Source organism: Pleurodeles waltl, chromosome 1_1 (genome assembly GCF_031143425.1).
Source record: "Pleurodeles waltl isolate 20211129_DDA chromosome 1_1, aPleWal1.hap1.20221129, whole genome shotgun sequence".
Lineage (NCBI taxonomy): Eukaryota > Metazoa > Chordata > Amphibia > Caudata > Salamandridae > Pleurodeles > Pleurodeles waltl.
Genome location: NC_090436.1, coordinates 135,175,794 through 135,201,076, shown reverse-complemented (window position 1 = coordinate 135,201,076; position 25,283 = coordinate 135,175,794).

Below are 25,283 nucleotides of genomic sequence, written 5' to 3'. Positions count from 1 at the left end.
GGGCCTCATTACGAGTTCCGTGTTTTTTTGGAAAGACCGCTGTGGTGGCAGCTTCCAAAAGACCGCTATGTTGGCAGTATACTGACCGCCGTATTAAGAGTCATACTGTGAAGACTGCCAAAAGACAGCCAAAAATCTGAAACTGCCAGGACACTTGGGGGAGGGAAAGAGGTGGTCCCACCACCAGCACCACCAGCCTGACACAATTCCACCCACCAGATTATGAGCCACAAATCACCACATCAGTTCTTCCATGGCAGAAAACCATTGGTGGTGTGAACCACTGCTGTCAAAACTCACATCATGCAGAACACCACACCACATTGGACAGTGTGAATACCCCACACCTGACACACATCCACACACCTGACACACCTCCACACACCTGACACACCTACTCACTGCACTATATAACACACCCCTACACAACCCACAGTCCTTTGTAACAAAAACGCCATTCAGATACCCAGAGAGTAGGAGAAAATACTAGATATAGCACCTTCACACAATAGGCACACATACACATCACACTCAGTGCACACCCCACATCAGCACAACTAACACAGTGCACACATCACAAGCACACACAAATCATGACAACAGTCACACCTTTACAGTGCAGCACCCACACCTCACCAGTTACCCAACACAACACCCTTGCACTCACAACATCCCCACAAACCATCTACAAAACCACTACCATGTCCCCACAAAAAAACCCACGTTTCACTGATGAGGAGCTGAGGGTCATGGCGGATAGAATTGTCAGGATAGAGCCACAACTGCTTGGAGCACAAGTCCAATAAACATCGATTGCCAGGAAAATTGAATTGTGGCAAAGGATAGTCAACAGGGTCAACTCAATAGGCAGGCATCCACGCACAAGGGAGGACATCAGGAAGAGGTGGAATGACCTACGGGGGAAGGTGCATCACATGGCATCACCCACCAAATATCAGTGCAAAAGAATCGCAGTGGAACCCCACCTCTTCGCCCACAGTTCACATCGTGAGAGGAGAAGGTCAGAGACATACTGCATCCTGAGGGCTGACTGGAATACCTGGGGGACTGGAGTCTGGTAAGTACCCACAACAGTTATGTCATACAACTGTATTGTCCTGTATGCTTCCTCACCACTCAAATACTCCCTAATTAACTGAATGTACCACTACACCTCCCACCTAATCACCTAATGCCCCTCTCCTGCATGCCCCACTCCACTCAGCCCAACTGCCCTCACAGCCCTTGGCAATGGCACATTAACTGCTGGCTAATTAAATCACTCCGACTCTCAGAATGCACTAACCCATTATTTTAAAAACCTGGTATGTGCATTACATTTAATGCATGTATAACTGAAGTACTAGCTACACCATCTAGATTGTCATAGTGAGGACTAGTACATGGCAATGACATCAATGCAATGGCACACTCACAATAGTATACCAAACTATATACAGCTACAACTGAGTGACCATTCCTAATGACCACAGATCAAATATCTCAAGACAGAAATAGACTGACCTGTGTTGGACAGGAAGATGGCGGAGTCGATGCACATGCACAACATCTAGATACAAGACTATTGCCCTTGCATACTGTGTTCCCACTAGGACACCCTAGTGCATTGTTCAGCTGTAACATGTGAAATCTATCAAGCCTGATGATTCACTAGGCAATAGAGGTGGACAGTCATGTCAATTATCAGACACAAACAGAACCCATCTGCAGTGCAATCTGTACCAAACTTGTATGACAGCTTCCAACATCGAACAATCAAGTCACAGAGTATTATGTACAACAAAGGTATGCTGCGCAGCATCTGTCAATGTCATTGCAGGGAATCATGTAAAGCCACTGTATGAGTCTCAAAAAGAGGTAATCAAACACACATTCCAACTTGAACTGTGTCCCACTTCCTCCACAGGTAACCGACCCATTGCCACCATAGAAAGGATACCTGAGGCTGCCAGTCCCCTTCAGGATGAAGGCTCCAGTGAGGACAACATGCCTGCATGTCTGGACAATGATGAACAACCTGGGCCGTCAGGGACACCTGGTCAGTCAACGACTCCCTGCCTCACCCTGCCCACATCAACACCCTCCACCCCTGGTGCAACCACATCAGGAGCAACCATTCGGCCCCCAACCCGTGTCCAAAGGCCTGTTTAATCGAGTGGGTGCCCCACAGTACAGGGACCTGAGTACAACCTTGACATCCCTGACAATGAAGGACTGTTAGAAGTGGGGTCATTGGTTGGTAGTCAGGTTACCCTCTGTCCGAGCAAGGGCCCTCACTCTAGTCAGGGTAAGTCAAACACAATCCAAATTATCCTGTGCCCACTCTCTGGTAGCTTGGCACTGAGCAGTCAGGCTTAACTTAGAAGGCAATGTGTAAAATATTTGTGCAATAAATCATACAATAACACAGTGCAAACACCACAAAAATACACCACACAGGTTTAGAAAAATATAGAATATTTATCTGAGTAGAATAAGGTCAAAACAATCAAGATTTGATAAATACAAGTTGAAATATCACTTTTGTAATGAGAGACTTTAGTTCTTAAAAAGCAATGAGTGTCTCCTGCAAGCACAAAGTACCTGGTTTGCATCTAAATTATCCGCACGGGAACGCAGAGGAGATAAGTGGAAAATTGTGAGGTGTGAGTCGGTTTCTTTGGTGCAACCAGACGATGCGTCAATGCTTTTTCGCGCAGCAAGGGCTTTGCGTCGATTTCCGGCACGCAGACTTGGATCCTCTTCAGGTTGCGGGGTATTTGGACGCCCCAGGGACGATGCGGAGAAATCCTGGGTGTGCAGGACAAAGTCACAGGAGCTGTGTCGATCCGGTGGGCGATGCAGGGAAATTTCTGGTGCATGCCTGGCGCTGCCTCAATTCCTCTCACAGGAAGTCGGGCTGCGTCGTTATGGGTCGGCTATGCATCGATCCAGTGGCTGTGCGTCGAAGTTCTGGTGGCAATGCTGGTGATGCATCAATCTCAACTCGGGAAGCCGGGCTGCATCGTTCTGGTTCAGCGTTGCAGTGATTTTCTCACCGCAGGGCAGGCTGTGCATCGATTCCGGCAGGCTGTGTGGCGATTTTCACTGCACAAGGAGTTCTTCGCAGAGATGAAGTCTTTTTGGCTCTGAGACTTCAAGAAACAGGATTCAAGCTCAATCCAAGCCCTTGGAGACCACTTCTCAGCAGAGCCAGAGGGCAGCAAGGCAGCAGGGCAACAGCAAGGCAGCACTCCTTTACAGCAAAGCAGTCAGGTGAGTCCTTTGGGCAGCCATGTAGCTTCTCTTAGCAGGTTCCAGGTTCTGGTTCAGAGTTCCTTTCCCAGTAGGTATCTTGTCAAGAAGTGTCTGAGTTGGTAGGGCCAGAGACCCGGTTTAAATACCCAAATATGCCTTTGAAGTGGGGGAGACTTCAAAGAGTGTCTTAGAAGTCTACAAGGTCCCCTTTCAGTTCCATCCTGTCTGCCAGGGTCCCAGTAGGGGGTTTGGCAGTCCATTGTGTGAGGGCAGGCCACTGTCCTTTCAAATGTAAGTGTCAGGCCCTCCACCCTCCCAGCCCAGGAAGACCCATTCAGTATGCAGATGTGTGCAGGTGTGACTGAGCATCCTGTGCTTGGAGCTGTCTGAGTGAAATGCACAAGGGAGCCGTCAACTAACCTAGCCAGATGTGGATTGTAAGGCACAGAAGGATTTAAGTGCAGAGAAGTGCTCACTTTCTAAAAGTGGCATTTCTAAAATAGTAATAATAAATCCAACTTCACCAGTCAGCAGGATTTTGTATTACCATTCTGGCCATACTAAATATAACCTTGTTACTCCTTTCAGATCAGAATTTACCACTCAAACAGTATATGAGGGGAGCCCTAATGTTAGCCTATGAAAGGAACAGGCATCGCAGCAGTGAAAAACATATTTAGGCGTTTTAGACTACCAGGACATATAAACTACACAGGTATGTGTCCTCCTTTTTATCTAAATAGCACCCTGCCGTGTGGGTTGCCTAGGCACACGTTAGGGGTGACTTATATGTTGAAAAAGGGGTGCTTAAGGCTTGGCAAGTACTTTTAAATGCCAAGTCTAATTGGCAGTGAAACTGCACACACAGACCTTGCAATGGAAGGCCTGAGACATGGTTAAGAGGCTACTTATGTGGGTGGCACAATCAGTGCTGCAGGCCCACTAGTAGCATTTAATCTACAGGCCTGGGCACATGTAGTGCACTTTACTAGGGGCTTATAAATACATTAAATAAGCCAATTGGGTATGAGCTAATGTTACCATGTTTTAAGGGAGAAAGCATAAGCACTTTAGCACTGGTTAGCAGAGGTAAAGTGCGCAGAGTCCTAAAACTAGCAAAAACAGTGTCAAAAAGTGGAGGAAGGAAGGCAAAAAGTTGAGGTTGACCACCCTAAGGCTATCAGGTCTAGCAAGGCCCTGCTACCACTGGGAGTGGGCACACTGTGCCAGGGGCACGGGCATCTGGGGGTAGGGTGGATGGGAGGGATGCTGTAGGCCAGAGGATGGGGCCTCAAAGGGACTCCACTGATCAGGAAACCATCTCCCAAGTCCTAGAAGCATTTCAAAGTTCCCAGGACAGGATAGGCCAATTAATCACCATGTTGGGGGAGAAGGATGCAGAGGGAATAACACCAGGAAGTCATGCAACAGTGGCAGGCACACAATGCCACCAAGCTACCATTGTAGGGGTGCTGAGGGACATCAATACCACCATCATTGGTTCATCAACACACAATCAGGCCCCTTCCACTAGCAACGTAACATCTGCCCCATCTACATCTGCGGCGGCTAGTGGAATGGAGGCCCAGGCAGGGGAACCACATGTCTCACACACCCCTCCCTCTGTAGCTGAAGAACCCCTCGCAAATGTGGATGTCCACCCAGACATCTGGCTGGAGCAGATGCGAAAGACCAAACCCACTGCCAGGAAGTGAATCTCTCCTGATATGTCACCCTTGTGTGCCACTGAGACACCCTGTAGACTGTTCTGAGACATTACTCTATTTTCCCATGGTGCAAAGACACTGGACCTGTGGAACCAACTGATATAGCTGCAACTCTGAAGAATCCATCTACCATGATCTAACTCATCATGTAGCTCATGTAGATTTTGACCTTTAGTATCCTGATATGCACAATAAATCACAATTGAACACAGATACTGTATATGTGTCTTTTATAATACATCAACAATTGCCATGCTTGCCAACTGTGGTCTGGTCATGCCCCCTTACATTGAACAGCCAGTATAATGATCATCAGACAAAGGCTCCCTCAGCAGGAGACATATAACAACAGAAATGTCACAGGACAGATGTCAGAGAGGTTTAAATCCAGGCCAACACCTGTATAGTCAGTATCCCAATCTGCAAATAGAGCATGACAGAGAGTACTATCATGATGGAAGGCATGGTGGCACACAATGCACAAATACAGGTAAAAGGCGTCATGCCCATGGTAACCCACCTACAAAGCAGGGGCACCTAGATTGGACCCTCAGGTCACCAGGTACTGACTCTTCACATACACATTCCATAGCTACATAATCACATATCCCATGGTTCACACACATATCACTGAGGAACCCAGTACATTAAACATACAATAACATAGAGCCTATACCTGGAGGATAGTTACTCACCTTTGTCACTACACAGTTACCTGCATCTTGGACAGCAACATCAGAATACAAACACAGCTAGGCCCCATTGTTGTCACAAAGTACCCCACCAATTGTGTAGCCAGAGGCCATGATCCAATCATCACACATGGCCACAAACTTCACCTGACGTGTAATACACAATTTCAAATCCCCCAACGCCACTGGTAAATCCCCCAACCCCACTTGTATGAAGGGAGTACAAACAAGTGTACATCCCACTGTAACTATATCCATTTTACCAGCTATCTGTCCTGTACACTTCTCATGTCTGTCAGCTTTTACCATTGGCTACTGACACTGAATACCTCAAGCCACATACTGCAGAGCCAAACAAGAAATCGCAATTTATTTGAGTGGAAGGAAAAGAGGATAGGAGAATTCAAGAAACATACCTCAATACTGATGAGTCCATTACAGAAGTATATGTTAGGATCGGATGTAACAATACATGTTTGAACTGCCCCTTTTCTACTGTAAAAATTTACTCTCTCAAGCTGCTTCCACAACTCACATAGGCACTGGAGCTCATTACCCCCCACTGATTGTTCTAGTCAAGAGGTGTAATAGCAGCCATCCAAATCAAAATGTTCATTTTCAACACTTCTAAAGGTCCAATTCACATACCTGTATGTCAGTGGGAGTACTGATTGACGAGATCTGCCCTTGTGTCAGCTGCTCCTCCTTCCTCTGGCTCTTTATCACTTGTTGTAAGGAAATGCCTCCTTGGCATGGTTACCCCCTGACTTTTTGCCTTTGCTGATGCTATGTTTTGAATTGAAAGTGTGCTGAGGCCTGCTAACCAGGCCCCAGCACCAGTGTTCTTTCCCTAACCTGTACTTTTGATTCCACAATTGGCACCCCCTGGCATCCAGATAAGTCCCTTGTAACTGGTACCTCTGGTACCAAGGGCCCTGATGCCAGGGAAGGTCTCTAAGGGCTGCAGCATGTATTATGCCACCCTAAGAGACCCCTCACTCAGCACAGACACTCTGCTTACCAGCTTGTGTGTGCTAGTGAGAACAAAATGAGTAAGTCGACATGGCACTCCCCTCAGGGTGCCATGCCAGCCTCTCACTGCCTATGCAGTATAGGTAAGACACCCCTCTAGCAGGCCTTACAGCCCTAAGGCAGGGTGCACTATACCATAGGTGAGGGTACCAGTGCATGAGCACTGTGCCCCTACAGTGTCTAAGCAAAACCTTAGACATTGTAAGTGCAGGGTAGCCATAAGAGTATATGGTCTGGGAGTCTGTTTTACACGAACTCCACAGCACCATAATGGCTACACTGAAAACTGGGAAGTTTGGTATCAAACTTCTCAGCACAATAAATGCACACTGATGCCAGTGTACATTTTATTGTAAAATACACCACAGAGGGCACCTTAGAGGTGCCCCCTGAAACTTAACCGACTATCTGTGTAGGCTGACTGGTTCCAGCAGCCTGCCACACTAGAGACATGTTGCTGGCCCCATGGGGAGAGTGCCTTTGTCACTCTGAGGCCAGTAACAAAGCCTGCACTGGGTGGAGATGCTAACACCTCCCCCAGGCAGGAGCTGTAACACCTGGCGGTGAGCCTCAAAGGCTCACCCCTTTGTCACAGCCCCGCAGGACACTCCAGCTAGTGGAGTTACCCGCCCCCTCCGGCCCCGGCCCCCACTTTTGGCGGCAAGGCCGGAGAAAATAATGAGAATAACAAGGAGGAGTCACTGGCCAGTCAGGACAACCCCTAAGGTGTCCTGAGCTGAGGTGACTCTAACTTTTAGAAATCCTCCATCTTGCAGATGGAGGATTCCCCCAATAGGATTAGGGATGTGACCCCCTCCCCTTGGGAGGAGGCAAAAAGAGGGTGTACCCACCCTCAGGGCTAGTAGCCATTGGCTACTAACCCCCCAGACCTAAACACGCCCTTAAATTTAGTATTTAAGGGCTTCCCTGAACCTAAAGAAATTAGATTCCTGCAACTACAAGAAGAAGGACTGCCGAGCTGACAAACCCCTGCAGAGGAAGAACAGAAGACACCAACTGCCTTGGCCCCAGACTTACCGGCCTGTCTCCTGCCTTCCAAAGAAACCTGCTCCAGGGACGCTTTCCAAGGGACCAGCGACCTCTGAATCCTCCGAGGACTGCCCTGCTTCGAAAAAGACAAGAAACTCCCGAGGACAGCAGCACTGCTCCAAAAGAACTGCAACTTTGTTACAAGGAGCAGATTTAAAAACCCCTGCAACTCCCCGCAAGAAGCGTGAGACTTGCAACACTGCACCCGGCGACCCCGACTCGACTGGTGGAGAACAACCAACTCAGGGAGGACCCTCCGGCGACTCTACGACTGTGAGTAACCAAAGTTGTCCCCCGTGAGCCCCCACAGCAACGCCTGCAGAGGGAATCCCCAGGCTCCCCCTGACTGCGACGGTCTGAACTCCATTTCCCGACGGCTGGAAAAGACCCTGCACCCGCAGCCCCCAGCCCCTAAAGAAACGGAACTTCTGTGCAGGAGTGACCCCCAGGAGGCCCTCTCCCTTGCCCAGGTGGTGGCTACCCCGAGGAGCCCCCCCCTTGCCTGCCTGCATCGCTGAAGAGACCCCTTGGTCTCCCATTGAAACCTGAAGGAAACCCGACGTGTGTTTGCACACTGCACCCGGCCGCCCCCGCGCTGCTGAGGGTGTACTTTCTGTGCTACTTTGTGTCCCCCCCGGTGCCCTACAAAACCCCCCTGGTCTGCCCTCCGAAGACGCGGGTACTTACCTGCTGACAGACTGGAACCGGGGCACCCCCTTCTCTCCATTATAGCCTATGTGTTTTGGGGCACCTCTTTGACCTTTGCACCTGACCGGCCCTGAGCTGCTGGTGTGATAACTTTGGGGTTGCTCTGAACCCCCAACGGTGGGCTACCTTGGACCAAAAACTGAAACCTGTAAGTGCCTTACTTACCTGTTGAAACTAACAATAACTTACCTCCCCCAGGAACTGTGAAAATTGCACTGTGTCCACTTTTAAAACAGCTTATTGTGTTTTATGTGAAAAGTATACATGCTAAAGTAATGATTCAAAGTTCCTAGAGTACTTACCTGCAATACCTTTCAAAAGAGCTATTACATGTAAAATTTGAACCTGTGGTTCTTAAAATAAACTAAGAAAAGATATTTTTCTATAACAAAACCTATTGGCTGGATTTGTCTCTGAGTGTGTGTACCTCATTTATTGTCTATGTGTATGTACAACAAATGCTTAACACTACTCCTTGGATAAGCCTACTGCTCGACCACACTACCACAAAATAGAGCATTAGTATTATCTCTTTTTACCACTATTTTACCTCTAAGGGGAACCCTTGGACTCTGTGCATGCTATTCCTTACTTTGAAATAGCACATACAGAGCCAACTTCCTACATTGGTGGATCAGCGGTGGGGTACAAGACTTTGCATTTGCTGGACTACTCAGCCAATACCTGATCACACGACAAATTCCAAAATTGTCATTAGAAATTGATTTTTGCAATTTGAAAAGTTTTCTACATTCTTTAAAGTCCTGCTAGGGCCTTGTGTTAGTCCCTGTTAGCATTTCTTTTAGAGTTTAAAAGTTTGTAAAAGTTTGAATTAGATTCTAGAACTAGTTTTAGATTCTTAAAAGCATTCCAACTTTTAGAAGAATAATGTCTAGTACAGAGATGAATGTGGTGGAACTCGACACCACACCTTACCTCCATCTCCAGATGAAAGAGCTAAGGTCACTCTGTAACATAAGAAAAATAACAATGGGCTCCAGACCTACCAAAGTACAGCTCCAGGAGCTGTTGGCAGAGTATGATAGAGCCAACCCCTCTGTGGATAACACAGAGGAGGATGATAGTGAACTGGAGGAAGAATCCCCTCCACCAGTCCTATCTAGGGAGAACAGGGCTTCTCAAGCCCTGACTCCAAAAATAATATTCAGAGATGCTGGCTCCCTCACAGGAGGGTCCAGCCTCTCTGAAATCACTGAGGATAACTCCAGTGAAGAGGACATCCAGTTAGCCAGGATGGCCAAAAGATTGGCTTTGGAAAAACAGATCCTAGCCATAGAAAGGGAAAGACAAGAGATGGGCCTAGGACCCATCAATGGTGGCAGCAACATAACTAGGGTCAGAGATTCTCCTGACATGTTGAAAATCCCCAAAGGGATTGTAACTAAATATGAAGATGGTGATGACATCACCAAATGGTTCACAGCTTTTGAGAGGGCTTGTGAAACCAGAAAAGTGAGCAAATCTCACTGGGGTGCTCTCCTTTGGGAAATGTTCACAGGAAAGTGTAGGGATAGACTCCTCACACTCTCTAAAAAAGATGCAGAATCTTATGACCTCATGAAGGGTACCCTGATTGAGGGCTTTGGATTCTCCACTGAGGAGTATAGGATTAGATTCAGGGGGGCTCAAAAATCCTCGAGCCAGACCTGGGTTGACTTTGTAGACTACTCAGTAAAAACACTAGATGGTTGGATTCAAGGCAATGGTGTAAATGATTATGATGGGCTGTACAATTTATTTGTGAAAGAACACCTATTAAGTAATTGTTTCAAGGATAAACTGCATCAGCATCTGGTGGACCTAGGACCAATTTCTCCCCAAGAATTGGGAAAGAAGGCGGACCATTGGGTCAAGAATAGGGTGTCCAAAACTTCCACAGGGGGTGACCAAAAGAAAGGGGTCACAAAACCTCCCCAGGGGAAAGGTGGTGAGACAGCCAAAAACAAAGATAGTAAAGAGTCTTCTACAGGCCCCCAAAAACCTGCACAGGAGGGTGGGCCCAGAGCCTTTTCACAAAACAATTCTGGGTACAAGGGTAAAAACTTTGATCCCAAAAAGGCCTGGTGTCGTAACTGTAGTCAGTCTGGACACCAAACTGGAGACAAGGCCTGTCCCAAGAAAGATACCACTTCTAACTCCCATCCAGCTAAAACTGGAATGGCCAGTCTCCAAGTGGGATCAACAGTGTGCCCAGAGCAAATCAGGTGTCACACTGAAGCTACATTAGTCTCTGAGGGTGGGGTGGATTTAGCCACACTGGCTGCCTGGCCCCCTAACATGCAAAAATACAGGCAGCAGCTCTTAATTAATGGGACAAGTGTAGAGGGCCTGAGGGATACAGGTGCCAGTGTCACCATGGTGACAGAGAAACTGGTTTCCCCTGGCCAATACCTGGCTGGACAAACTTATCCAGTCACCAACGCTGACAATCAGACTAAAGTACATCCCATGGCTATGGTAACTTTAGAGTGGGGAGGGGTCAAAGGCCTGAAACAGGTGGTGGTCTCCTCAAATATCCCAGTAGACTGTTTGCTTGGAAATTACCTGGAGTCCTCAGCATGGGCTGAGGTAGAACTGAAAACCCATGCAGCCATGCTGGGTATCCCTGAACTGGTGTGTGTCAAGACTAGGGCACAGTGCAAGGCACAGGGTGAAAAAGTAGAGCTGGAGTCTGGAAAAATGGCCCAGCCTACCAAGAGAAAAGGAAAGTCAGCTGGGAAACCAGCTGCAACACAACACCAAAAAGAGAACCTCTCTTCTCAGGAAGAAGTTCTGCCCTCTGAGGGAACTGAGCCTATGGAGCTGGAACCTTATCAGGTTGAGCTCTTGGGCCCAGGGGGACCCTTAAGGGAAGAGTTGTGTAAGGGACAAGAAACCTGTCCCTCTCTTGAAGGCCTTAGGCAGCAAGCTGCTGAAGAGTCCAAAGGCAAGAAAAATGGAACACATAGGGTCTATTGGGAAGATGGACTCCTGTACACTGAGGCAAGAGATCCCAAACCTGGTGCCACTAGGAGAGTGGTAGTGCCTCATGGTTTCAGAGAGTTTATTCTGACCTTAGCCCATGATATTCCCCTTGCTGGGCATTTGGGACAAACCAAGATGTGGGAGAGGTTAGTCAACCACTTCTACTGGCCCAATATGTCCCAGAAGGTTAAGGAGTTTTGCCTCTCCTGCCCCACCTGTCAATCCAGTGGTAAGACAGGTGGGCATCCAAAGGCCCCCCTCATTCCACTTCCAGTGGTGGGGGTCCCCTTTGAAAGAGTGGGTGTGGACATAGTTGGTCCACTAGAACCTCCCACAGCCTCAGGAAATATGTACATCCTAGTAGTAGTGGATCATGCTACTAGGTATCCTGAAGCTATTCCCCTTAGGTCGACTACTGCCCCTGCAGTAGCCAAGGCCCTCATTGGTATCTTTACCAGAGTGGGTTTCCCTAAGGAGGTGGTGTCTGACAGAGGTACCAACTTCATGTCAGCATACCTAAAACACATGTGGAATGAGTGTGGAGTGACTTACAAATTCACTACACCATATCATCCACAAACTAATGGCCTTGTTGAGAGATTCAACAAGACATTAAAGGGCATGATCATGGGGCTCCCAGAAAAACTCAAAAGGAGATGGGATGTCCTCCTGCCATGTCTGCTTTTCGCTTACAGAGAGGTGCCTCAGAAGGGAGTAGGATTCTCACCCTTTGAACTTCTGTTTGGCCACCCTGTAAGGGGACCACTTGCTCTTGTTAAAGAAGGCTGGGAGAGACCTCTTCATGAGCCTAAACAAGACATAGTGGACTATGTACTTGGCCTTCGCTCAAGGATGGCAGAGTACATGGAAAAGGCAAGTAAAAACCTTGAGGCCAGCCAACAACTCCAGAAGTTGTGGTATGACCAAAAGGCTGCACTGGTTGAATTTCAACCAGGGCAGAAAGTCTGGGTTCTGGAGCCTGTGGCTCCCAGGGCACTTCAGGACAAATGGAGTGGCCCTTACCCAGTACTAGAGAGGAAGAGTCAGGTCACCTACCTGGTGGACCTGGGCACAAGCAGGAGCCCCAAGAGGGTGATCCATGTGAACCGCCTTAAGCTCTTCCATGACAGGGCTGATGTAAATCTGTTGATGGTAACAGATGAGGACCAGGAAGCTGAGAGTGAACCTCTCCCTGATCTCCTCTCATCAGACCCTAAAGATGGCTCAGTAGATGGAGTGATCTACTCAGACACCCTCTCTAGCCAACAGCAGTCTGACTGCAGGAAAGTCCTGCAGCAGTTTGCTGAACTCTTTTCCCTAACCCCTGGTCAGACACACCTGTGTACCCATGATGTGGACACAGGAGACAGCATGCCTGTCAAAAACAAAATATTTAGACAGTCTGACCAAGTTAAGGAAAGCATCAAGGTGGAAGTCCACAAGATGCTGGAATTGGGAGTAATTGAGTACTCTGACAGCCCCTGGGCTAGCCCAGTGGTCTTAGGCCCTCATTCTGACCCTGGCGGTCGGTGATAAAGCGGCGGCCAAGCCGCCAACAGGTCGGCGGTCTAAAATATGCAATTCTGACCCTGGCGGGAACCGCCAACACAGCCCGCCAACTTAACACTCCGACCGCCACAGCGGTACAAACAAACAGCGCGGCGGTTCCCGCCAACAGCCCGGCGGCAGACAAAGTACCGCCCACCCTATTACGACCCACCAATCTGCCACCTTTTCCGGGGCGGGAGCACCGCCGATAAGAACACGGCGGAAACAGACTACGAACGGGAAAACGCTCACCTCTACGCACTCCACGCGAGATTCCGGTAGTATGGAGCCAGAGTTGCAGGTCATCCCCGCACTCCTATTCCTGCTCATATACCAGGAGCACGCCCGGCGGCGCGGAAGACATCGGTGAGTACGGCACCTACGACACAGGGGAGGGAAAAGATTACCGGCACACACCCACCCACCCACACCCACTACAACACACACATCAATGCATTCCCACAGATCACTGTCACAACCCACAAACCACCCCCCTCCGAAATAATGCAAAGACCAAAAGAAGAGATCATAAACGGGCAGATATATTGAAATATGTACACCAGTAATCCCAATAAATAAATAAACTATGTACAAAATATATACAGCTACTAAATGTAGTCCAACCACTGTCCATGGATCACAGGGGTCCTGTGCAAAGGGGCAAGGCCCAGTCCCACGACAAGAACTCCACGGAGAGAACACTGCAGGGGCATCAGAAAGAAAATAGGACAGGCACCTCAGGGGGAAGGGAAGGGGGGGCACCTCAGCCACTTGAGTACACGACGCCAGATCCACGAGGGGACTCCATGACCACTGGCCCATCCTGGGGAGAGCAAAGCCACAGTCCATACAGTCCATACAGTGGGTGGCCTGCCCACTGGGCCATCCTGGGGAGAGCAAAGCCACAGTCCATACAGTCCATACAGTGGGTGGCCTGCCCACTGGGCCATCCTGGGGAGAGCAAAGCCACAGTCCATACAGTGGGTGGCCTGCCCACTGGGCCATCCTGGGGAGAGCAAAGCCACAGTCCATACAGTCCATACAGTGGGTGGCCTGCCCACTGGGCCATCCTGGGGAGAGCAAAGCCACAGTCCATACAGTCCATACAGTGGGTGGCCTGCCCACTGGGCCATCCTGGGGAGAGCAAAGCCACAGTCCATACAGTCTAGATCCTGCCCTGCCACGTCTGCCAAAGGGCCAGCGGTTCTTGCCCTGAAGGGCCCAGTTCAGCGGTTCTTGAGACGGTGGGGCCCAGTTCAGCGGTCCTTGCCTTGAAGGGCCCAGTTCAGCGGTTCTTGCCCTGAAGGGCCCAGTTCAGCGGTTCTTGAGACGGCGGGGCCCAGTTCAGCGGTTCTTGCCCTGAAGGGCCCAGTTCAGCGGTTCTTGAGACGGTGGGGCCCAGTTCAGCGGTCCTTGCCTTGAAGGGCCCAGTTCAGCGGTTCTTGCCCTGAAGGGCCCAGTTCAGCGGTTCTTGAGACGGCGGGGCCCAGTTCAGCGGTTCTTGCCCTGAAGGGCCCAGTTCAGCGGTTCTTGAGACGGTGGGGCCCAGTTCAGCGGTCCTTGCCTTGAAGGGCCCAGTTCAGCGGTTCTTGCCCTGAAGGGCCCAGTTCAGCGGTTCTTGAGACGGTGGGGCCCAGTTCAGCGGTCCTTGCCTTGAAGGGCCCAGTTCAGCGGTTCTTGCCCTGAAGGGCCCAGTTCAGCGGTTCTTGAGACGGCGGGGCCCAGTTCAGCGGTTCTTGCCCTGAAGGGCCCAGTTCAGCGGTTCTTGAGACGGTGGGGCCCAGTTCAGCGGTTCTTGCCCTGAAGGGCCCAGTTCAGCGGTTCTTGAGACGGCGGGGCCCAGTTCAGCGGTTCTTGCCCTGAAGGGCCCAGTTCAGCGGTTCTTGAGACGGCGGGGCCCAGTTCAGCGGTTCTTGCCCTGAAGGGCCCAGTTCAGCGGTTCTTGAGACGGCGGGGCCCAGCGGAGCGGTGCTTGAGACGGCGGGCCCAGTTCAGCGGTTCTTGAGACGGCGGGGCCCAGTTCAGCGGTTCTTGAGACGGTGGGGCCCAGTTCAGCGCTCCTTGCCTTGAAGGGCCTAGTTCAGCGGTTCTTGCCCTGAAGGGCCCAGTTCAGCGGTTCTTGAGACGGCGGGGCCCAGTTCAGCGGTTCTTGCCCTGAAGGGCCCAGTTCAGTGGTTCTTGAGACGGCGGGGCCCAGCGGAGCGGTGCTTGAGACGGCGGGGCCCAGTTCAGCGGTCCTTGCCTTGAAGGGCCCAGTTCAGCGGTTCTTGAGACGGCGGGGCCCAGCGGAGCGGTGCTTGAGACGGCGGGGCCCAGTTCAGCGGTTCTTGAGACGGCGGGGCCCAGTTCAGCGGTTCTTGAGACGGCGGGGCCCAGTTCAGCGCTCCTTGCCTTGAAGGGCCCAGTTCAGCGGTTCTTGAGACGGCGGCCGGTCTATGGCCAACTGCTAATTGCCTGGTGGTGCCCTCCTGGGCAGCGGGGATGGTGCTCCTTCACTGCCCACCTGGGCTGTGGGTGGTGGGGCCCTCCTGGCTAGCTGGGCTGGGTCCTCCCTGGGCAGCGGCTATGGGGGTGGTGGGCTCTCCCGGGGCAGCTGTGCCGGTTCCTCCCGGGGCAGCGGCTATGGGGGTTGTGGGCTCCTCCTGGGCAGCAGGCCTGCTGCCTGACCTCTCCGACTTGCTGCCCTTGCCCTCCTTAGTCGTGGGCCTGTGGCCCTTTCCTCCCTTTGGAGCTGTGGCTGGTGACTGTCTCTGGGTGGTGTCCGGGGGGGATGTAGAAGGCGGGCTCCTGCGGCGACCCTTCCGCCTTCTGCTCCTCTTCCCAGGGGGTGGGCTGGCTGTCCCCTTGCTGCTGGGCGAAGACCCAGACATGCGGGCTGGCGGGCTCCAATACCCCTGCACCCTTGTCAAGGGGGCTGCAGGGCTGGTGGTGGCTGAGGTGCTCTTCTTACCCCGACGAGAAGGAGGGGGGGGCTCAGGGTCAGGAAAGAAGTTAGTAGTGGCGAGGAAGAGCTTCTTGGGACAATGGAGAGTGGTAGGTACAGTGGGAATGGGAGTGGAGGGAGAGGATGTGGTTGTAGGTGAGTCACGTTTGCTGTCTTTGGGTGCAGGTGCAGGAGGGATAGGCTGTCGTGAGGTGGATGGCTGTTGGGTGGGTGGGTGGCTGCGTTTGTGTGGTGTGGAAGAGGGGGTGACAGACACAGTGGGAGAGGACACAGGGGACGTGTAAATGGCAGTGGGGGTGGTGACTGCACGTGTGCGGACTGGAGTGGAGGGTGTGCTGGTGATGGAAACACTGGCTGATGGTGAGGTGAATGGAGGTGTGAGTGTAGACGTCACAGGGAGGGAGACGAGGAGGTGGGGGTCACAGAGGTGGTAGTGACTGTTGGCATGTCTGCATCGGAATGTTGCGTGTGTGAATGTCTGCGTGATCTGTGGTGCTTATGTTTGGATGAGCTTCTCTTGGGTGTTGAGGTGTGTGCAGGCTGGTCTGATGGTGTGGGTGGGACAGGCAGAGGAACAGGAGACTGGGAGGAGGGAGTTAGTAGAGGCAGGCAGGAGACAGGGACAATGGCTGCCGTCAGTGCTGAGGCCAGAGCCTGGAACGATCGCTGATGGGCAGCCTGACCCGAATGAATGCCCTCCAGGTACGCATTGCTGCGATGAACCTCCCTCTCCACCCCCTGGATGGCATTCAAAAGGGTAGTCTGCCCAACAATGAGCGTTCGGAGGAGGTCAATGACCCCCTCACTGAGGGCAGCGGGGGTAACAGGGGCAGGGCCTGAGGTGCCTGGGGCGAAGGAGATGCCCGGCTTCCTGGCAGAGCGGGCACGGGGCGAACGCTGAGGGGCTGCTGGGAGGGCGGAGATGGTGCGCTGGGTGGCGCCTGTACCTGTAATGGCGGGGGGCACGGATGGTGCCACCCCCGCAAGGGAGCCCCCTTCCGAGGACGTGTCCGTGTCGCTGCAGGCTCCAGTCGTCCCTGTCGTGGAGCTCCCCTCGCCCTCCGTCCCACTGGTCCAGTCTGACTCTGTGGCATGGCCCTCCTGGGCCATGTGAGATGCAGCTCCCTCCTGCCCCGATGCCACTTCTCCTCCGCCTGATGATGCTGATGCACACAAGCACAGAAAGACAAACAAAAAGGGGGGGGGAGAGAGAAATAAAGGGATATTGAGTACATGGATCTCCGGTACAGTTAGCGGACATGACAGACACAGATGCCCCCTGCACTAAGTTGCGCACTTGGGGTCCGCTACGCATTCCGTGGAACATGCCCTACACGCCTAGAGTTGACAACTGCACCCATGGATGACACGGCCCAGGGATGGCTGTACTGACAAACTACTGAGGGTGGTGGCTGGGGACACAGGGGCTTACGGGGGTGCCCAGCCTACAGATATCGCCCTGGCCTAGGGGGACCCCCAGCCCTCCTCCCCCACCCAGACACCTCCACTGCGCGACAACAGAGTAGATAATGCTTGTACTCACCCCCTTGTGTCTGCTGTGCTGCCCTCACGCGCCCATCCAATTCAGGGTAGGCCACCGCCAGGATCCGGAACATCAGGGGGCTCAGTTGACGGCAGGCACCCCGCCTACGTTGGGAGGCCATCCCCAGCAGAGACTCGGCGGTCTTCTTGGTCCCGCGGCGGATGTCCTCCCACCTCTTGCGGCAGTGGGTGCCCCGTCGATGGTGGACCCCCAGGGCCCGGACTTCCTTGGCGATGGCACGCCAAATCCCGATCTTCTCATGGGCGCGGACCTATGTGACACGTACAGGGAGGGAGAAATACCACGTTCAAGTTTGTCAGCATTTTCCTTGCCAGTGGCCCAACGCCCCCCCATCCCCGCCAGGCCCCCCGCCAGGCCCCCCGCCAGGCCCAACATGCCCCCCATCCCCGCCATGCCCCCCGCCAGGCCCAACATGCCCCCCATCCTGTTGTTGTTGGGGTGGTGGGTTATCCTGGGTGCCCTGTAGTGGTAGACACACCGCAGATTGACGCGCCCTGGAGACAGAGGCATGGGCCCGCTGGGTGGGAGCTGTGCTGGTGTTCCCAGAGGGGTTAGGGTCTGTAGTGGCCTGTGCCTGTGTGAGGGGAACCGACTGTCCAGAGGTCCCCGATGGTCCGGGCTGGTCATCGGTGTCCAGGTCGACAGAGCTGCTGTCATCGCTGACGGCCTCTTGGGTGGGGGGGGTGGAGAATTCTGGCCCCTCCGCCGCGGTGTGTTGACGGTCGGGTCCTGCAGGGGTATAGAGGTATGGTTATAGTTTCAATGTGTGGCATATGGGTGTATCTGTGGGTTCTCGTGTCCCCAAGTGCTGGCATTCGTGTGTGGGGGCTTTGGTGAGGGTGGCTTGTGGGGGGGGGTGTGTATATGCATTGGGCATGCTTTGGTGATGGGTGTCCATGCTTAGTGGACGCATGCAGGCCTAGGTTTTGGGATGTGTGGGTTGTGATGGTGAGACATTGGCGGGGAATAGGTGTGCTGGGGGTGGGGGTGAGGATGGTGGTGGGGGTGAGGATGGTGGTGGGGGTGAGGATGGTGGTGGGGGTGAGGGTGGGGGTGAGGATGGGGGTGGGGGTGAGGGTGGGGTTCGAGGATGGGGGTGAGGGTTGGGGTCTGATTTGGCATGCAGGTGGGGGGGAAGCAGTATTGAAGCTTCAACTTACCAGTATCCATTCCTCCGCCGACTCCTGCGAGGCCGTCAGGATGCAGGATGTTCAAGACTTCCTCCTCCCATGATGTGAATTGTGGGGGTTGAGGTGGGGGTCCTCCGCCAGTCTTCTGCACGGCGATGTTGTGCCTGGATACCATGGAACACACCTTCCCCCGTAGGTCGTTCCATCGCTTCCTGATGTCTTCCCGATTTCTGGGGTGCTGTCCCACTGCGTTCACCCTGTCGACAATCCTCTGCCATAGCTCCGTCCTCCGGGCAATGCTAGTGTATTGTATCTGTGTGCCGAACAGCTGGGGCTCTACCCGAACGATTTCCTCCACCATGACCCTGAGTTCTTCGTCTGTGAAGCGGGGTTGTCTTTGGGGTGCCATGGGGTGGTGTGTATGATGTGTGGGGTGGAGTATGTGTATTTAAGTGAGTTGAGTGTGGTGGTGTGTGTTGTTTTGTGTGTGGATAGTGTGTGGGTGATGGTGTTGAGTGGCTGTGGCTGTTATTTTTTGGATGCTGGTGTCTCGCTCTTGCCTTCTTTACGAATTTTTTAGCGTTGGGGTTTGTGGGTGATGTGGGTGGGTGTTTTATATTGTATTGTGTGTGTGGGAGTGGTGTGTGTATGTGTATCAGGTGTGTGGGATTCAAATCGTCCAATGTGGCTGGGTTTTGTTCGTTTGTGTGTATTCTGACCGCGGCGGTGTGTCCCGCCAATGGAATACCGCGTTTGAATGACCGCCGCGTGGATTCGTGGGTCGTAATGGCATGGGCGTATTTCTGTTGGCGTGACGGTGGAGGTTTTGTCACCTCCACCTTTCCGCCGACCGCTGGTCTGGCGGTCTGTTGTGGCGGTCGGATTTTCGGAGGTTTGCCTTCTGCGGGTCAGAATGACCGTGGCGGGTTTCCGCGACCGCGGCGGGATTATGGAGGATTTCTGACCGGCGGTAGGCGCCTTTTACCGCCGAGGTCAGAATGACCACCTTAGTCCCCAAACCTCACACCAAAGAAGGAAAGAGAGAGATGAGGTTTTGTGTGGACTACAGAGGTCTCAACTCTGTCACCAAGACAGATGCTCATCCCATTCCTAGAGCTGATGAGCTAATAGACAAATTAGGGGCTGCCAAATTCTTAAGTACCTTTGACTTAACAGCAGGGTACTGGCAAATCAAAATGGCCCCTGGAACAAAAGAAAAGACAGCATTCTCCACACCGGATGGGCATTATCAGTTCACTGTAATGCCCTTTGGTTTAAAGAATGCCCCTGCCACCTTCCAAAGGTTGGTGAATCAAGTCCTTGCTGGGTTGGAATCCTTTAGTGCAGCTTATCTGGATGATATTGCTGTCTTCAGCTCCACCTGGCAGGATCACCTGGTCCACCTGAAGAAGGTTTTGAAGGCCCTGCAATCTGCAGGCCTCTCTATCAAGGCATCCAAATGCCAGATAGGGCAGGGAACTGTGGTTTACTTGGGACATCTTGTAGGTGGAGGCCAAGTTCAGCCACTCCAGCCTAAGATCCAGACTATTCTGGACTGGGCAGCTCCAAAAACCCAGACTCAAGTCAGGGCATTCCTTGGCTTGACTGGGTACTATAGGAGGTTTGTGAAGGGATATGGATCCATTGTGACAGCCCTCACAGAACTCACCTCCAAGAAAATGCCCAAGAAAGTAAACTGGACTGTAGAATGCCAACAGGCCTTTGACACCCTGAAGCAAGCTATGTGCACAGCACCAGTTCTAAAAGCTCCAGATTACTCCAAGCAATTCATTGTGCAAACAGATGCCTCTGAACATGGCATAGGGGCAGTTTTGTCCCAAACAAATGATGATGGCCTTGACCAGCCTGTTGCTTTCATTAGCAGGAGGTTACTCCCCAGGGAGCAGCGTTGGAGTGCCATAGAGAGGGAGGCCTTTGCTGTGGTTTGGTCCCTGAAGAAGCTGAGACCATACCTCTTTGGTACTCACTTCCTAGTTCAGACTGACCACAGACCTCTCAGATGGCTGATGCAAATGAAAGGTGAAAATCCAAAACTGTTGAGGTGGTCCATCTCCCTACAGGGAATGGACTTTATAGTGGAACACAGACCTGGGACTACCCATGCCAATGCAGATGGCCTTTCCAGGTTCTTCCACTTAGAAAATGAAGACTCTCTTGGGAAAGGTTAGTCTCATCCTCTTTCGTTTGGGGGGGGGGGTTGTGTAAGGAAATGCCTCTTTGGCATGGTTACCCCCTGACTTTTTGCCTTTGCTGATGCTATGTTTTGAATTGAAAGTGTGCTGAGGCCTGCTAACCAGGCCCCAGCACCAGTGTTCTTTCCCTAACCTGTACTTTTGATTCCACAATTGGCACCCCCTGGCATCCAGATAAGTCCCTTGTAACTGGTACCTCTGGTACCAAGGGCCCTGATGCCAGGGAAGGTCTCTAAGGGCTGCAGCATGTATTATGCCACCCTAAGAGACCCCTCACTCAGCACAGACACACTGCTTACCAGCTTGTGTGTGCTAGTGAGAACAAAATGAGTAAGTCGACATGGCACTCCCCTCAGGGTGCCAAGCCAGCCTCTCACTGCCTATGCAGTATAGGTAAGACACCCCTCTAGCAGGCCTTACAGCCCTAAGGCAGGGGGCACTATACCATAGGTGAGGGTACCAGTGCATGAGCACTGTGCCCCTACAGTGTCTAAGCAAAACCTTAGACATTGTAAGTGCAGGGTAGCCATAAGAGTATATGGTCTGGGAGTCTGTTTTACACGAACTCCACAGCACCATAATGGCTACACTGAAAACTGGGAAGTTTGGTATCAAACTTCTCAGCACAATAAATGCACACTGATGCCAGTGTACATTTTATTGTAAAATACACCACAGAGGGCACCTTAGAGGTGCCCCCTGAAACTTAACCGACTATCTGTGTAGGCTGACTGGTTCCAGCAGCCTGCCACACTAGAGAAATGTTGCTGGCCCCATGGGGAGAGTGCCTTTGTCACTCTGAGGCCAGTAACAAAGCCTGCACTGGGTGGAGATGCTAACACCTCCCCCAGGCAGGAGCTGTAACACCTGGCGGTGAGCCTCAAAGGCTCACCCCTTTGTCACAGCCCCGCAGGACACTCCAGCTAGTGGAGTTGCCCACCCCCTCCGGCCCCGGCCCCCACTTTTGGCGGCAAGGCCGGAGAAAATAATGAGAATGACAAGGAGGAGTCACTGGCCAGTCAGGACAGCCCCTAAGGTGTCCTGAGCTGAGGTGACTCTAACTTTTAGAAATCCTCCATCTTGCAGATGGAGGATTCCCCCAATAGGATTAGGGATGTGACCCCCTTCCCTTGGGAGGAGGCAAAAAGAGGGTGTACCCACCCTCAGGGCTAGTAGCCATTGGCTACTAACCCCCCAGACCTAAACACGCCCTTAAATTTAGTATTTAAGGGCTTCCCTGAACCTAAAGAAATTAGATTCCTGCAACTACAAGAAGAAGGACTGCCGAGCTGACAAACCCCTGCAGAGGAAGAACAGAAGACACCAACTGCCTTGGCCCCAGACTTACCGGCCTGTCTCCTGCCTTCCAAAGAAACCTGCTCCAGTGACGCTTTCCAAGGGACCAGCGACCTCTGAATCCTCCGAGGACTGCCCTGCTTCGAAAAAGACAAGAAACTCCCGAGGACAGCGGCACTGCTCCAAAAGAACTGCAACTTTGTTACAAGGAGCAGATTTAAAGACCCCTGCAACTCCCCGCAAGAAGCGTGAGACTTGCAACACTGCACCCGGCGACCCCGACTCGACTGGTGGAGAACAACCAACTCAGGGAGGACCCTCCGGCGACTCTACGACTGTGAGTAACCAAAGTTGTCCCCCCTGAACCCCCACAGCGACGCCTGCAGAGGGAATCCCCAGGCTCCCCCTGACCGCGACGGTCTGAACTCCATTTCCCGACGGCTGGAAAAGACCCTGCACCCGCAGCCCCCAGCCCCTAAAGAAACGGAACTTCTGTGCAGGAGTGACCCCCAGGAGGCCCTCTCCCTTGCCCAGGTGGTGGCTACCCCGAGGAGCCCCCCCCTTGCCTGCCTGCATCGCTGAAGAGACCCCTTGGTCTCCCATTGAAACCTGAAGGAAACCCGACGCGTGTTTGCACACTGCACCCGGCCGCCCCCGCGCTGCTGAGGGTGTACTTTCTGTGCTACTTTGTGTCCCCCCCGGTGCCCTACAAAACCCCCCTGGTCTGCCCTCCGAAGACGCGGGTACTTACCTGCTGACAGACTGGAACCGGGGCACCCCCTTCTCTCCATTATAGCCTATGTGTTTTGGGGCACCTCTTTGACCTTTGCACCTGACCGGCCCTGAGCTGCTGGTGTGATAACTTTGGGGTTGCTCTGAACCCCCAACGGTGGGCTACCTTGGACCAAAAACTGAAACCTGTAAGTGCCTTACTTACCTGTTGAAACTAACAATAACTTACCTCCCCCAGGAACTGTGAAAATTGCAGTGTGTCCACTTTTAAAACAGCTTATTGTGTTTTATGTGAAAAGTATACATGCTAAAGTAATGATTGAAAGTTCCTAGAGTACTTACCTGCAATACCTTTCAAAAGGGCTATTACATGTAAAATTTGAACCTGTGGTTCTTAAAATAAACTAAGAAAATATATTTTTCTATAACAAAACCTATTGGCTGGATTTGTCTCCGAGTGTGTGTACCTCATTTATTGTCTATGTGTATGTACAACAAATGCTTAACACTACTCCTTGGATAAGCCTACTGCTCGACCACACTACCACAAAATAGAGCATTAGTATTATCTCTTTTTACCACTATTTTACCTCTAAGGGGAACCCTTGGACTCTGTGCATGCTATTCCTTACTTTGAAATAGCACATACAGAGCCAACTTCCTACACTTGTCATGTCAGCATTTCCATCCACTGGTCTAGGTGCCTCACCCTCAACTGCTATCAATGGTATCTGACATCTCAGGGCGCGATTGTGGAGCATGCAGCAGGCAATGATTATTTGGCATACCTTGTGGGGGTGAGTAGAGGAGGGCTCCTCCAGATAGGTCCAGGCACCTAAATCTTGCCTTCAGGAGCCCGATTGTTTGTTCAATTACACGCCTTGTCCTCCTGTGGGACTCATTGAAACAGAGTTCCCCTGGCGTGGCTGGGTACCTCATTTGTGTCAACAGCCAAGGAAGGTTTGGGTAGCCTGAGTCACCTGTGAACACAATGGTAGAACAACTCATAAATAGGTGTTGTGACTGGCTATATTGTGATGATAGGTGACATGACACTAAAACACACACTACAATGCATACTTACCAAGAAGCCACACCATCTCAGTTTGTAGTTGTGCCATCAGATGTGGGAGATTGCTGTTCCGCATTATGTAGGAATCATGCACAGATCCAGGAAACTTGTCTGTAACTTGTGAGATGTACTGTTCTGCCAGACACACCACCTGTACATTGATTGAGTGATAGTTCTTCATGTTCCTATAAACCTGTTCATTGGCACTGGTTGGGACCAGGGCTACATGGGTGCCATCAATAAAATAAACTGTAAACTTTGCATTGTATAGGGCACTACTCACCTGTTAGGGTCTCAAGGCACTGTACACATACAGCTGTGGAACCCCTCCTGGATTTTTCCCTGTGAAGCACCCATTCCTGGGCAACCCTCATGGTGAAGCCAGGCATCCAAGCACTGGCAGGGCTGTTTTGGAGATTAAGCAAGCTATTGCCCAAAGTTACAGAGTGGGACCCATTCATTAGATTAGGCACCGAGGTGGGAATTATCTGGTCCAAAGGAATTGAGCCCAAGATCCACCAAGGTGGGAGTTGAACCCTGATCCCGGGCCAATTCTCTGCATCAGGGTCTGCTGCTCTAACCATTGTGCCACACATCTCCACTCAATGGGTCCTATCACTTGAGGAATGTGTCCTATCTCATAAAGGTCTGCCTTCACATAGGCCAAATCAGCTGTTTGGGGGAACCTGATGTAGCTGTCCAGGTGTTTCAACAATGCACACAGTACATCCTTCAACACCAGACTCAACATGGGCTGAGACATCCCTGCTGTTAAGGCAACAGTATTCTGAAATTACTCTGTGGCCAGGAAGTGTAGCACTGACAATACTTGAATGATGGTAGGTATGCTACAGGGATTGCAAATGGCTGGCATCAGATCTGGCTCCATCAGTGTACAAAGATCCATGATGGTATGACGAGTCCGACAGTACGTCTGGATGACAAGCCTGTCCTCCATGGTTCCCAGGCCTACTGGTGGATGGTACACTGGTGGTTGTTTCACTCTTCAGGATAACTGTGTTGAGAGGAGAGAATATACAATGAATTATGCAGTATGCACACATCATTAACACATTGTATATTACCTGACATCTAACATCTGTAGAGGATGCGTAGCACTGCTGACCTATACAATACAGACCATAGATATGCACCTAATTCACCCTCATAGCTGCACATTGGTTAACATGTAAATTAGATTGTACATATGAAACAAAAGTTATTGTACATATGTGGGAAACATAGCTGTCCTGCACTAATCCCACATCTGTTTTGGAATGTACCAATATCTACCCATGGCCTATGTACCTCAGAGTAGCTTAACATAGTTCT